Raw genomic sequence first — 11554 nt, forward strand, 5'->3', positions numbered from 1 at the left:
GAAGTTGTGGATGCCCCATCCCTGGAAGTGTTCCAGCCCAGGCTGGACAGGGCTTTAAGCAGCCTAGTCTGATGGGGGTTGGAGCTGGATGATCTTTAAGGTCCCTTCCAACCCAAACCATTCTGTGATTCTGTGAAAATACTGAACCGTTTGTTTCAAATTGCTACATGTCAGGACAAGTTAGAAGTGAGATACAGTATAGTTTCTTTGTTATGATTTGTCACTTATGTAAACAGATGGTGCATCTCAGTTTAGTCACTAACTTTATCCATTAGGCCTCATTTAGCAGAAGTTTAAAGGTCAGACCCACAACGGGAACACAGATTTAGTAGAACACTTTTCAGCTCCCAAGCTGAAAAAAAACCAGGTAAGTATCTACGTTTCTGTACTGTACAAGGGGTGCATTAAATGCCTGCCACGTCATTTAAATTGTTCTGATGCTGATGGTTGCTGGAAGATGCAGTCGCTTTTGCTTCTTACGCTGGCTGCACGTTCTCACCTGCCTCTGAGTGCTTGCTTTTGGCATTTGTCTGACCCAATGGTAATCCAGGGTAGGAAGCTAAACTAAGAGAAAGAAGAAAAGAGGTTGGGTTTTTTTCCCCTGCCTTATATCTCCTAGAACTGGCTTGCCAGGAGGTCAGACAGCTGTTCTTGCTGGTATAAGGAAATCAGCAGAGACATATGGTTGGGGGGAAGGGAATGAGAAAGCCTTCTCCATACAATGTCTGCTACTGATTTCCTTAGAGGTAACATTTAGCTGCATCCTTGCAGAGGAACCCAGAAAAGCCGTCACGTTGATTGGGGGTTTGAGCAAGGTCTCCCATGTCTTAGAAGAGTGCCCTAAACATGAAATAACAGAAATGGGCTGAGATGGGGTATTTAATTCTCTAGGTTTCGACCTGTTCTGCTTTACATACTAGCAAGAACCACAGACTAGCAGAGTAATTCAGGTTAGAAGGGTCAGGCGGTTTCTAGTCCAATCTCCTGTTCAAATCAGGTCAGACCAGGCTGCTCAAGGCTTTATCCGATCAAGCCCTGGAAATTTACTGGGATTGAGACTACAATAAGCATATGTGGTGGACTTCAGTCTTGGTGAGGAAGATCACAGTAACGGTTTTAAGTATTAACGGGTCATTTTATTTGTAAGTACAGAAAAATATGAAAACGTCAGAGATACTTCTTGTATCACTGTTATGTAGGTGTAGTTATGTATATATTCTATTATTGTTTCTCCTATTGATTCCAGAGAATTTACTCAGCCTGTTCACAGCAGAGACAGACCATTGAATGAATGTAAGATTGATTCACTTCATCCAGACATCTGTTTTCTGTGTCATAAAGACTGAATGCAGAAACATATACATTCAGATGCAGCACAGCTGGTTGGCTATGCAGATAGGCTGCTATCACAGCATTCCTGGGGTGCCAGCATGGCCTGTCGATCCAGTTGTTGGGGAACTCATCTGCAGAGTGGGGGGGTTGATCTGTAGTTTCTGTCTCTGAACCAGCTTCACCAAAAGAAAGTTAGGTGATGGAGCTTGGGATTCCTGAAAAACTGGTGCTCAGAGCCCTCCCGCCAGGGGTCAGCTCTGGTTTTAGCCATACGCACCTGTGTAAAAGGTCTGATTTATTGGTGTTTGGATAAAATGACAGTTCTTCCTTCTCTAGGTGCATTCTCTGAGAGACTGAAATGTCAGGTGTGCTTTGAGTGAGTGAAGACATTACTACTTAATATTTTTGAGTGATGTCAAGTCTGGTTGTGAATGTGTACATAGCAGAAGTTTTGCTGCTTTGCTTTAGATAGGTGATAAACTAGTGCCCAGGGCATTGCATGCACTGCCCAGGTTAGACAACAGCAAACTGAGGATTTAAAGATCCACATTTTAGATGAATGTTAAGTTATGTTAAGCACTTTGTATCATTAAAGTAAGTGACTGAATCTCATATACACAGAGCTCCTGTGCATTGCTCAACAGACCCTCTGAAGTTGTTGCAGAACATTAGATTCTCATCTGTCTTGAGTATATCATTTGATTTAAATACTAGAGTGCAGTCCTCAGCTGGTTTCCAGTGCCTGAAATCCATGACACACTCCCTTTAGTGATACAGGACACAGGTGCAAGAATTTGCCTGGTTTAAGCTTATTTCAGAATGGAGGCTGTTAAAAAGGTGAACAGTTATAACCATTATTCAGAATATACATGTTTAAAAACCAAGTGTGAAGAGGCAGTCCTTTTTCTCTCTAATAATTCTGAGCAGATGCTTAATTTTACATGTAGCCAGCTAGGTGTGTGTGATGATAGCTGTTCTATGATTAATAATCTTTTTTTAGCTGTTGTGAGATGTGGTTGTTCCAGTTTTGTCGGGAAAAGCCAGAGAGGGATTTAATTCAGTGCCGAGGGCATTGCTGTTGTGGTGCTGTCTGTGTAGCCCTTCAAGCACGGTGGCATTTCATGACGATTGCACAAGGTGTGCTATCAGAAAGCCAGAATTCAGGAATAGGCCAAGTACTTATTTAGGGCCTCAAACACCAAGAGGTACTACTTGCTTCACCATAATTAGCAGACACCAGCCCTTTTTCTAATGCTAATTAGTCCTATCAGAGGACTAAGTGAATTTCCTCCCATCTTTGCTCCTTTCTCTCTTTGATTAACCCTTGTTCTTACTGTTCTGAGGAGCTTGTCGTGTTTAACTTTTCTGGTGTCACCTCAGCCTGACGTGTGAGGTGGCCCTACCAGTGTGGTTTAATCACTGAGCAGCAAGCTGCAGGCAGAAAAGCAAAGCTTGCTGAGAGCCACTTTGCCGAGTGCCTGCAGAAGCAGAGCCTGTCAGAAGTACAAGCAAAGAACTGCTGCTGTACAGCTGACGGTGAGGAGGCAGCTTCACTGCCAGATATCACGAAGTATCAGCTCTGTGATCACCGGTGTATTTAAACACCTTAAATTCAAGTGACTTTTTACCATGGGGTACACCACATGGCAGAGCACAGCTCAGTGGTCCTCAGGTACAGCTTCACGCTGGTTGGGACAGCCACCCAGCACGAAGTGACACTTTAGGGAGAGCCTGACTCTGCAATGCAGTGGAGCTGGGCTGATGCTACTAGGAGATATGAAATAGTACGAAACATTAGTTCATACTTTGACATTAGTTCAGGCCAGATTTGCTTGGGTGCACTGGCACAGCAGGATCAACATGTGCTCACCTATTCTCCATGCTCCTATTCTCAGCTATTCTGTGCTCACCTATACTCCATTTTGATAGGCCTTGAGACTTAATCTGATGTCCTGATGTGTCCAGCACAAAGATGTGCTATTTATTTGCACTTTGAGTAAGATGATTTCTTAGTGCAGCTTAGCTTTCCATTCGCTTTCAGACTTCTTCATCTTGTCTCTTCCAACAGTGAAGCCTTTCTGTGATCCACTTATTATTACAGCATTGATGTGCTGAGAGCCATTGTGTGGTGGCTTTTTGGACTAGGTCACCCTTGAACAAAGCAAGGAGGCCTTGAATAAAATGAAGAGAACCCCTCTGCCCCTCAGGTCAGTTACTCGTAAATCCACAGTCTCCCAGCTTCTGTATTCTGGAACAGAATTTTTCCATCACCTCTACTTCTAGACATGTTAGAGCAAGACCCTTATTGCCTTAAACTCATACTGGCAAGATATCACGTCTCATGGGTAGTTCCTCTTGCCTCCATCAGGCAGTAAGCTGCAGCACGCGATAGCACACCCATGTCTCCACTGCCTTTTTCTCTTTTCTGCTGCTTTTTAGTTAATAATATATAGTTTACTAAATAGTTAACCTCTTCTATACACCTCCTTGGGACTTTGGGAAAAATATGGCCATATTTCTGGCATGCCTTTGCTTGATCAGTGCATTTCTGCAAACATAAACAACCAGGGCTCTCTTGATACCGTTTCTCAGTTGGCCAGCAGAGAGAGCAGTCAGCATTCGGTGGACATGCGGGTTGGGATGCTTAGCCAGAGGCACTCTCCTGAAATGCTTGGCTCTGCCAGTAGCTGTTACAGCTCTACAATAATGATCCTGACAGCAGTGCAGAGGTGATCCATATCTTGCAAGGCTGTGGCTAATGGGTTACCTGTTGCTCTTGGCTGCCTGGGTCTCTCATGGCAGTGCAACTCCTTCCTGCCCATCAAGTGCTGTACACCAGCATCACCAAACCACCTACCAGTTTCTGGGAATCTGTTCAGTGTTTGCAGTCCCTGCCAAAGTAGGTGTGTGACACCTTAGAGTTATCAGGCTAATTGTTTTGCTATTGATATATGGATTTCAGGGGCTAAATTTAGGCACCTAGGATGTTGAAATGTGATCTGTGCTGTTAGGGAGGCAGGGAGGCACTGGGGTGCATTTGTATGAATCAGATTCTAGCATGAGAGCCCAGGTCAGGACATTTTGACCTGCATGGCTTCCTCTCAACCCTCATAGTCCAGTCAGAGGCTTGTATGTGCACTGAAGCACTGTTGCTCTCCAAACACCTGCTGTAAATGGCCATCTCTGGAGGATGTTTTGCTTTTCTTAGAATCATTTTGGTCCAGATTTTTTCATTTTATGATGGTTTAGTTTCCTCCCCCACCTGTCTGGCACGTGTGGGCTGTAGACTGGACGACCTGAGAAAGCTTTAGCAGGGAATAGGCAGGAGGTGTGGAAGTCCCACTGTGTCCCTACAGTAGCCACAGTTACTTTCCACAGGGTGCCATGTGGAACCATTGCTGAGCCACTGCCCATGGCCCAGTTGGTGGCTGTTCCCTGTGACTGGCACAAGTCACGCTGCTGGAGAGCAGGACCTGCAGAGCATTGCTTCACACATCACCCGGCTGAGCGGATGGCTCCAGGTTTGGTGGGGTTGCCCTCCTACAACACTTTGGATTCACAGGCTTGGAGAATCTCATCTTCTCTTGAGGTGAAACCTGTCTGGACATTTGTCTCTCTTCAGGTAATTACTCACTCTGACATTTGAGGCAGGGCATGCTGGTGATTTTCTCATCCCTTGTGGCTTCCTCCTTATGCAGGAATTGGCCCAGTTGAGGCCAAGGTTAATGAAGCATACCCAGAGAGTGAGTGTCCAGAGACCTCTGCTCAGGGTTGTTCAGTAGCTCCATGCACCCTTCCCTGTGGAGCTCAGCTCTTGAGAAAGGTTTTTGTTTGTGATCATGGAGTCAGAAGCGAAGCACTCCATACAAATGCAGCCTTTCAACAAATTAAGCACAACTGCAATAGTGGTTCTGGAAAATCTCTCCAGTTTAACCTAAGATAAACAAATATGGTTCTTTAAGTATCCTCAGTGTTTCCTTATGCTTAGAGTAGGAAATACCTTGGATATTGAGGGCAGCTAAAACAAATCTTACTCAGTTATCTAAGGCCTTTGGCAAGTCCCTGAGTTTCTGAGGTAGCTAAGCCACTTCCTAGGCATGAGGCATCCCAAGCTTTGTTTTATAGTGATAAAAATAAGCATTCAAAGGACCTGAGCTGTGAAGTGTCACTGACAAAGTCCGAGTGAAGTGGCATTATTCACCTGAAGCTCATTTTGAGTGTGCAGAGGGCGATGAGCAGGGTGTTTCCGATGAGCTGGGTTCCTGACATTCTATTACTTAAAAGCAGGAAATGCTCATTTGGCCTGAGTCCGTGTCATACTGGCCTTCCCCTGCAAGGTTATATCTGGAACCCAAACACTGCAATAAGGCAGGAATCATTATATGGGGTTTTTTTTTTAAACGGCCTACGCAGTAAGAAGATGGTAGTTATCTCAGCCTTCCCTTCTTTTTAGTATGCAATTGTGGCGGCGTGCTTCCCACTGTCTCAGCTTGGCTGCTGAAATGGCAACGCACCAGCTCCATCCTTGGAGCCATCCCGAGAAAGCGTTCTGCTGCGGCTTTTAACCGTTTAGCTGTAAAGCTCCCTCCATTTCCACTGTTTCTGACTGCTGGGGTGAAGCAAGCGTTTCCAGTCCTTGTTTATAGCCCATGTAATCACCTTGGCTATTTATACTGTACTCATCACAGAGCACTTTGCTCTATGAAATGGTCACAGTTATATTTATACCACTGAAAAAACAAAGTCATCATAAATCGAGGAGGCGACAGAGTATTTTTTCCCTTTGTGTTTCTTCAGCAATTCAAACTTTTGTCAGGCAGAGTCGCGCTCCTAGCAAGAAAATACATCCCATTGAAAGTCAGGAATCCCACTGGTGTTTGTCTGAGCTTGTTTTTTTGTCTTACGTGAAATAAATGCAACTATTTAGTCAAGTAGCTTCTACCAACTGCTACCTCGGTATGAATGTGCAGCACTGCCAGCAAAGTCCACAGCGTTGCCTTAGTATAGCTGAAAGCAGAGTTTGATTCTCTCTGCCCAAGCTGCTAAAAATACATTTTAATATGCTAAGGTATGTGTCTGGCCAGAAGTTGTTTTCAAATGCATGGTTCCATGGAGTTGCTACAAAGCAAACGGAGCCTGAGCAGCTCTGCCCTGAGATGCAAAAAACCCACTGCTGGGAATGGCTGCAGGGTCCAGTCTCCCTCCTTACTGAGGCGAGTACTGGCATGGCACCCCCCTCACTTTGTTCCCAGCAGTCAGCTGGGGAAGGAAGGGACTTGGAGGGGGTTTGCAGTGCCCTATCTGCTGAATTTATTAGAGATAATTTACTGGGAAGCATTTCCTTTATCCTCGTTCTCATTTAACTTATTCAATAATTGTAGTGAAAAAAACCCCGGCTGGGTATTTTTGGTATCTGGGAGGCCTTGGTTCCCAGCAGAGAAGAGCTACACGTGGGTCCCAGCAGCCCCACCTCACCAGCCTCTCCAAGCTCACACCTTGCAAGGAGGTAGGATCTGTGCACGCAGGCAAAGGTCCAGACTCCTCTGAGCTGCTGCCAAAGGCTGCCTGACTAGGGGCGAAGCAGTCGCCCTCCCCGGCGACCACAGAGACTCTGTGAAACCTTTCTGCCAATGCTCTCTGCGGCCTCGGTGCTTTGAACTGCTGCAGAAACTCCAGTGGAATGGCTCAGCCCAGCCCTGGCTGCCTGGGCACAGGTCTCCCACCCTCATCAAGGGCCATGTTGTCCTTGTTGCTGGCACTATGCAGGGGCAATGCAGGAGGTGGTAGAACATTACCACCCCAATTGGGATGCTGGGTTTACAGAAATCCCTCAGAAATGGGGGTTTGTGTCATGCAGTAAGTGAATGCCCTGGCTTAGCAAGTGGAGTCCACAGCAAAACCCTAGATGTGGAGCTTGTCCAGCACCGAGTACATCTGAGACCCTACATAGAATCATAGAATAACCAGGTCGGAAGATGATAAAAGCATATGTGGAGTCCAAAAGAGACGTTACGATCTTCATCGTCACTTAGTCTCAACTGAGATGGCATCATTGGATCCCACCATAAGGTCCTCTGCCTGTATAATGCAGTAGAGCCTGCTCCCAAATAACGTAACTACTTCTTGTGCTGTGTGATGCCATTTAGGGAATGATTTATGGAGCTCCATCGGGTACTGCCGCTAACACAGCTGGATTAGCAAATCGAAGCTTTGTTTTGAGCTTTCTGTAATAGAACACCACTGTACTGTGGCATGCAGGCTAGGTAGAGTTTAACTGCCAACTTAAGAAAACAAGGACAAAGCGTGATTAAATATTAAGTGGGATCCAAGATCCCAGCTAATGCAGTTTATCTGGTAACCTGAGGATGGGCTGGAGGTAAAAGTGGCTTCCTGAGATACCTGAGAGGATACAACAGCAACCTACCCTGGCCATGAAGAGGAGCCTTGGGGTTCTTCCTTCAGTTTCCAGTGCCAAGAGGCTTCAGGGGTAACACGTGCTTATGGAGAGGGACAAAAATGAGGATCCTTGGAATATCTTTATCCTTTTCTATTCAAATTTCCACCTTCTCCCTAAATCAAATGCCATTTCCATCTCTATTAAGGTTGTCAAGCAGGCTGTACTGACATCAGACAGAATATATTACTGGAAAAAAAAAAAAAGAGGTTTGTGATTAGTGCAGAAACTTTCCTTCCCCACTGGAGGATGAGCCGTATCCTAAAGCCTCTCCTGCAAGCAAAGCTGCTTTCTGATGAGAAAATTATTGACCTTCTTTCTTTCCACTACAGACCCAGGCTTCTGAAAGACAGTGTGACAGCGTTCAGTAAGTGTCTGCTGTACATCGCGCACACATGTCTGTGTGCCTCTCTCTGTGTGCATCAGAGATAACTTCTTTCATGGCAGCATCTTTTGCAGTGGATATTGGCTTCCATGCTTGCTAAGCTCACCTGAGCATTAGTGTTAAATTACATCCTCGTAGTTACGCTAGCAGCTGGCTCTTCCTGAGGAGAACCCAGACCTTGGCTGCTGATACCTGCCTGGGCATAAGAGCTGTGAGGGCTCCTGCTCCACTCCCTCCCTCCTTCCCATGAGCCCAGGCAAGTAAATCTGAGTAAGTTGAGGGCCTTTCCTTTCTGAGGCACTTAGGCCAACGTTTTATTGCACTCTTAGTGATTTAACTCCAATTGTCACCCCTACCCCCTTGGAAACTTTTAAAGATGTTGCTTGTTGTTTTTTCCCCCTGATATAAGCTGTGTCAAAGCTTGGTTCCTTTAGGAAGACAAACTAGCAGTGGAAACATTGACAGCTATACAGGCAAATATTGTATTGCTTAAAAAGCTTTATTTAGATTGCTCCAGCGCAGGGGAGTTGGTTGTTTTTTTTTCTTTCTTTTTGGATGGTGCTAAAGATGCCATAAAATTAGCTCCAGTGTTATTCCAGAGATTTGTATGCTTCATACTCATGCGCCTTCAAAATGAAAAGCAATCATGATAAAATAAAGTAAATAAACAGTCCAGAGGAGGACCTAATCACTTTCCTCCACACTCCCAGCAGCCACTGAAGCCAGCGGGTATCGGGAGGGCAGGGCAGGAGTGGCAGAGCCCAGGCTGAGTGGCACGAAGGATCCTTGGGAAGGCTCTGCTGCTCTGCCACAGGGATATTAATGTTTTTGGCCAGCTGACAGCATGTGTGGCAAGTGTAAACATTTGGCTCAGGCACAGAGCTGCAGAGGAGGGAGGCAAGTTGTGCACGAGATAAACTGGGTCCTTGCGATAGTGCCCAGCTGGGCGAGAGCTGCGGTTGTGAGCAGGATCCATCCTGAGGGCCTGCAGCACCCCTGGGAAGAAGCAGGCGTGGGCAGAGGTAGACGGTGGGAGGACGGTGGTTTTGCAACAGGGCAGGACGTTCTCCTTGTGGCTCTGTTGGAGCTCCTGGCTGCTGGATCAAACTGAAACTGGGGTGGGGGGGGTTGGGAAAGGCTTGAACGTACACCATTAGGGACACATTAGGGGTCTGAGGAAACAGGTTGGAAGCAGCACTGAGGATGCTGGCAGTACTGCTTTTGATTGTGGTGGGTTTTGCATCCAAACAGCTGCCATTTTGCAGGAGATGAGGACGGTAAGTGGGTAAAGAGCACCCAGGCCTCTGCTTTCCAGCTCTTACCAAGCAGACCACCTGTCCACACTAATCTGGGTTTAATTCACGCCCTAGGTTGGCTCCAACAGTCTTTTAAAACTCAAGTCTTACCCTGTATGTGGATGGACGGAGTGGTATTGCTGTGCTGCTGCCTGGGGTCCACCAGCCTTCCAGCGCTGACTTTCCTGGAGGGCCAAGCAAAGGAATTTGGCATTTTTGCAGTCTCTAATTCAAATAAATAACTTTGTAAATATTAAATAAAGACTTCGAGGTTTTAGGCAGCCTGAGGAGCAGGGGTGGAAGGTTGTGTTGCGAGTGAGGGGGTTACAAACCTGATTTGCCTGGCTCCATGTGCTGGAGGATGACTGGCACACTGTGGCTTCTTTCTCGCAGCCACTGCACGTGCGTGTGCATGTGTGTGAAACCTGTTAACTGGCTGGTTTTTATTTCTGAATGTTCAGCCTAAGCAAGGAATAATAAAATACAACTTTTCTGCAGGGAGCAGAGGAAACAAATTACTGCCTGGGTGTAGCTGAGGGCAGAGCCTGGCTCATTATTTTCTGTGAAATAATTCCCACGAGGCCTTGTGGAAGCCCAGCTTTTCTTTTTCTTGTCATTTTTCTGCTTCTTTAAACTTTCCAAAATACTCTGCTGTAACATATTTTCCTCAGTCACATGTGTTAGTGAGGAGAGAAAAGGTTAAACTCTCCTTTTGTACTATAATGTAATTCATTTCCTGTTTTTCACAACTGTCTAGACACAGATCTAACGAGCATTAACCCTGAATCTCACCATTGGGTTAAAAATAGAGATTTTAAATATAAAAGTGTGTGGTAAGCGTAAGATTGTAGGTTTCTACCTACTGCCAGGAACCAGCTTTTTTAAAGGAGAGCTATTTAATTGATTGTAAGGAAGAAAAAAACAAATAAAATTACTTCAGTTTCAGAGGCTTAAAAAGGAACATGGTGTTTTATATACACCAGCAGCAATACAGGCACTGCTGAGCCGTGGTACGGACAGGTTGGTCCCCTTTCAGGAGTTATATTTGTTTGGATTTACACCTCCAGCTATATCCAAAAAAGAAAGAATAAATTCCACTCCAGTGGGAGAGCTATAAAAAGACCAGGAGAAAGTAATTTAAGAGATAATCCATGTGGAAAACCACTGTCAGTTAGTTTCTGGTGGGAGACCCACAGACAAAACGTTCCTCAGGCCCAGCTGAGGAAGGTGCCTCAAACCCCAACCTCATGTTGGGAAAGCAAGGGTCAAGTCCTGCCAAAGTGCTTAAACACTTGTTCAGTCATGATCAGACCCCAAGAGACTCTTCATCAGCTCAAGCTGGATCATGGCTGTAGGTTAAGCCTAGCAATCATCCCTTGGATGTGTAGCCTTCTCTGACACTTCCTCTAGAACGGGCTGCTGCACCATAATGGGAGAGGCAGAGGAGATGATTTCTGGCCCATAAGTTGAGCTCAACCCCTCACAAAATTGCAAGTTTTGGCTGTGGAGAAAAGGCAAGGAGAAAAAAATGCAGCCAAGCCCTGCCCAGCACTCAGTGCAGGCAGGGTGCAAGGAGGCTTCAAGGCCAGTGGTAGCAGTTTGTCACACACACCATTCCCATAAAAGATTACCCATAGAGGCACGATTTTTTTAATGCACTTCATGAATAAGCTTATCTCACAGGTATATATTTTTAACTCAATGCTCAAAAGCCCTGTTAAAATAAGTAAAAAATTCATGGTCTGGTGGGACGAGGAGGAACTCGCATTTCCTGCCCTGACAGCATTTCTCCATCTATAAACTCAAACCCTGCAGGGATGGTTGTTTATTTATCCTCTGAAGCTGGGAGTGGGCGTCTTTCCTGTCCCACCACCCATTTTCAACCCAGTGGCATGAAAGCAGCAGCAGCGCCGCATCCAGACCTGCCACCTCGATCACAAAGCCTGTGGGTGCTGTCTCCTGCCTACAAGCCCTGTTCTGACCCAGACCAAAACAATCCAAGGAAAACACATTAAAAAGATATTAGTTTGTTTTCTACTAAAAAGCACAGTATACTATGCATCAAGAATGGCAAGGGGTGAACTGGTG

The 11554-nt window shown here is 45.8% G+C and overlaps 1 protein-coding gene across 1 annotated transcript in view; it reads left to right on the plus strand.

Moving 5' to 3' along the window:
• Window positions 1-11554, plus strand: part of NTAQ1 (N-terminal glutamine amidase 1) — a 35139-nt gene that overhangs the window by 11488 nt on the left and 12097 nt on the right. The gene's annotated exons all lie outside the window — the stretch shown is intronic.

The sequence above is a fragment of the Phaenicophaeus curvirostris genome, chromosome 3 (genome assembly GCF_032191515.1).
Source record: "Phaenicophaeus curvirostris isolate KB17595 chromosome 3, BPBGC_Pcur_1.0, whole genome shotgun sequence".
Taxonomy (NCBI): domain Eukaryota; kingdom Metazoa; phylum Chordata; class Aves; order Cuculiformes; family Cuculidae; genus Phaenicophaeus; species Phaenicophaeus curvirostris.